Source organism: Tuber melanosporum, assembly GCF_000151645.1.
Source record: "Tuber melanosporum whole genome shotgun sequence assembly, scaffold_54, strain Mel28".
Lineage (NCBI taxonomy): Eukaryota > Fungi > Ascomycota > Pezizomycetes > Pezizales > Tuberaceae > Tuber > Tuber melanosporum.
Genome location: NW_003299100.1, coordinates 588508 through 592515, shown reverse-complemented (window position 1 = coordinate 592515; position 4008 = coordinate 588508).

Sequence of the window (4008 nt, the reverse complement as noted above, 5' to 3'; positions counted from 1 at the left end):
CTCTGCAATCTTGACAACCTTGGGAGGACTCAGGTTCGAACAATGGATATAGTTTTGTGTAACAAACAATCTAGTAACTTCCTCTGAAGCCTTGCATACAAGTTACTTTCATGGTAAGATTACATGACTCCATAGTGGGGTACCTGTACTACAAGGCATGGTAACTCTACCTGAATTAAGAGTCAAGCAATTTATAGTAACTTCCAAATTAACTACTTGGATAACCACTGCACCTTACTTATACCTATGTACTTCTTAGTATAGCATAGCATGTTCGACTGAGGTACCTAACCAATAGTACCTCTATCCAGTAAACTCTGGTCTACTACCATTCCTACCGTGGTAGTTTTTTGACACCAGTATAGGTAGAGGTTTAGCTAACTGTAATACAGAGATTACTTGAATTGAAATATTTCTGGCCTGGTCCCAGTAATACTTGAGTGTAGTCACTGAGTTGTGGATGGCATCTTCTGCCTCCTCTTCCTCAGCCTCCCTACTCCCAATGCAGATGTCATCCTCTGTTCAGTTCAGCTCCAATTCTTCCTCCTCACTTAGATAGGTCTAGAAGGCCCTGTTCCTCCAGCCTGTTCCTGAGGTTTCTTGAGGTCTCATTCTGACAACTATAAGACCATATGCTATACCTTATGGGGATTACTATTTCCTTTAGTTTGTGCATTTTTACACTTGTGTTAATGTCCTACAAATTGTGTTTGATGATTTTATGAGGCAGAAGATTGCCATGTCCAACCCTACTACGATGAAAGAGATGGAGATTTGTGTATGTAGTTGCCTATATGGGAAGGTTTGTTCAACCACTTGTGGCTTGGATGAGGCCTCAAATACTGGACTTCTGGTACAGTTCTACACCAACCGAGAGTTAGTGAAAACAACCTCCCTTAAGTCCTTCTCTCCTGCTGACTCTTATGTGGTTATCCCTAAGTCCAACCTGCCTCTGAAAAAGAACATCTTAACTACTGCTATGGTTGAAGCCAACTGCTGGTTTGTTTTACACCTTCTTCTGTCACTACCTGGGAATGAGGTTGCATCTGCATTAGCAAGAATGATACTTTGGGTATAGTATATTGGGTATGTCAGATGCATGGGATGAGCTAAACGTAAACTCATATTCTGGATGCACAGATCCATACCCAATATGTCTAAATGTAGATAGTGTATATCTGGATGCATCAGATGTAGTATAATACCCACAATGAACTCTGATATGAAGTATGTATGGCCTAGTCAGCAGGATACTACTGAATTTTTCTTTTGTATTTCGAAAGAATTAACCGGTGATCCAACACGTAAAATGTCTTTTGTAATGTTCCTAAGTCTCTATTAATATATAGCAATAGGTAACAATACCTTTTCTTGATATTTATATATCTACTTATATTAATAGTTCTTAGGCTCTTTAGCCTACCTTACCTATCCTCGCTTGGGTAATATCTATCATCACGATATGTAGAGATATTGCTCTTAGGCTTGGGAGAAATGTGAAGAATAAAAAGTATAAAGATGTTTTATTCATATAACATAATAGTACAGAAATTACTGAGAATATTCAATCTCATTTTATTTATACTTGTACCGACAATACTGGCATACAACAATTCCCCACTGGCGCAGGGTTAGTACAAACTGGAATTACCACTAACTACAAACTAGCTAAACCTCTAGCCCCATACCTCAAACATACTTGTGCTATGCCCAAAATACAAATACTAAATACAAGACCATCAAGAGTCAAGAAAGCCCTCCTCACCTCCACACCTAAAGTCCTACTGGTATGGAACCAACAACAACTCCAGTAGCAAGCCTACATCATTCCTGACACAGGAGTCCTGAGGGCAAACAATGGAATACTAAGGTGTACAGACAACAGGAGAGCCCTAGGCCACAGCTCTAAAGCAGAAGGAGTGTCCAACAAAAGAAAGTTCGCCATACAAAAAGCCAAACTAAAAATTACTACCACCCGGTCTATATACTGTCCTACAGCCTATATTTACCACGAAAGAAAATTAACAACAATTTAACTCTACAGGTGACACAATGGCAGGAAGGAGGCAACCAACTTATCTACCTCTCATACCAGTATAGCAGGCTGCCAATCCGATGAACCCACTATACCCATTACCTCTGTAGAGTATACTAGTATAGAGGACCTGTACCTCCCACTTGTTACACAAACAAACACTCCAAACGAAGAAAAACCATTGAAGTGGTGACAGACTGAAGTGGTCAGTAGGGCCTATCTCCCACCTATAGTCCCCTACCTCCTCCTGTGATACCTGCAACTAAACCAAAGAAAATCAGACAAATCTCACAAAGTGCAGCATACAAGACCCAAACAATTCCAACCGGCTGGTCGCAACCTACTATCCGTACAGGTGGCCATCAGCTAGTTATTCTTTCAGAAAGCCTTACAGCACTCAGCCACTTAATCTTCACAGCTTAGGTGAGGCCTGAAATACTCAATTAGACCCTTGCTTAACATGATGCAAGCCTGACCAGTACTTACAAGTACCTCTCTCTCCTACAGTCAGCCCTCTCCAAGTCCCACATACCAGATGCCACAGGGCCCATCCAGCCCTCTCAGCCCCCCAGACAGGTCAACCATCTAACAGCCACAGGGCAGCCTATATCCAATGCCATCAGGCAGCCACTTGTCTTGGCCACACCAGTAGAGTCCTAACCCTTGACAGTATGTAGTTGAGAAGGCTCTCAGCCAAGATCAGGAATCACCCAAAGGCTAATACCAGCACCCAAAGTGTATAGGCAATCACCACACTGTCCAGCACCCCTAAGCCGAAGCCTAAGCGAGCTAGGAAAAGATGTCTAGAGCTGTCTATGGGTAGCAAGGGTAACAGGCCCAAGGGCCAGCAGAAGGCAGAAGAATGGCTCCCTAACTAGTACTCTAAAAAGGGGTGTACATAGTCAGAAATTAGACAAATAGAAAGTAGGCCCCACTTGCAATAGGTGTAACCACTAACTACTATCTGTAACTATACTGACCCTACATATAACCAAGATATGACCCAGTAATCAATCTCCCCACATCATACTAAATAGCTAAACTGCCACCCAACCGTCCAAGAACCTTCAAGGTCATAGCTATTCTCACATAGAAGTAAAGAGGAGATGCCTGACTGAACCATTATAGATGCCACTTAAACCAAGATCAAGGAAACTGCGATAAATAATATCTTAGAATTTTAACTGTAGAGAGAGATAGATGAAAGACAGGACCAGCAAGGCCCCCATTATATGAGGAACGATGTAGCCAGTAAGATATGTTGAAGCATAGAAAGATCACAAATTTATCTCAAGGGCTTTTTTTATCTCATGAAACTAAAGACTCCGTTAAAACCTAACAAGAAATATGAGCTGGCATAAAGAACGACGGGGGTATTTCCACACACAGCAATATCCAAATTCCCTAACTTCCCAACTCAAAACTCTATAAGTAGACAATAGATAAAGAGGCCGAGGACTATTTTACCGAAGGAGGACTCAGAGTCACCAAAGATGTAAAGGCCTGAAGTAAAATTATCATGAGAATCAAACAGCAACAAGAAGGCGAAAACAATTAACCATAATGTAACCACCAATAGAGACAAAACTCAATACCAAATACTCCAGGAACTACTAAGCGAACTTTGATATCTCCTCCAAAATCCAAGACTAAGAAGACCATTGTGAGCGTAAAAAAAACACTACTAAGGTGGAGCAAAGATAGAATTAAGGAAACTACTTAGAACAAAACATAAAGAGCACATCTTCCTTAGCCCTATTAGCCTTCTTATATGGTGCTCTTCTTACCAACTCTAATCCTGATGACTCATATCTATATGTCATGTGAAATCCTCGTAAACAGGTCATATGACTTGGGTAAGTCATATGTGTAAAACCATTGATTCATAATTGAGTCATGTGCGAAATATTACAAATCATAACATAAATAAGTCATATTTTTTGTTTCGCCACTCGATATAGGCGGTCAGACTT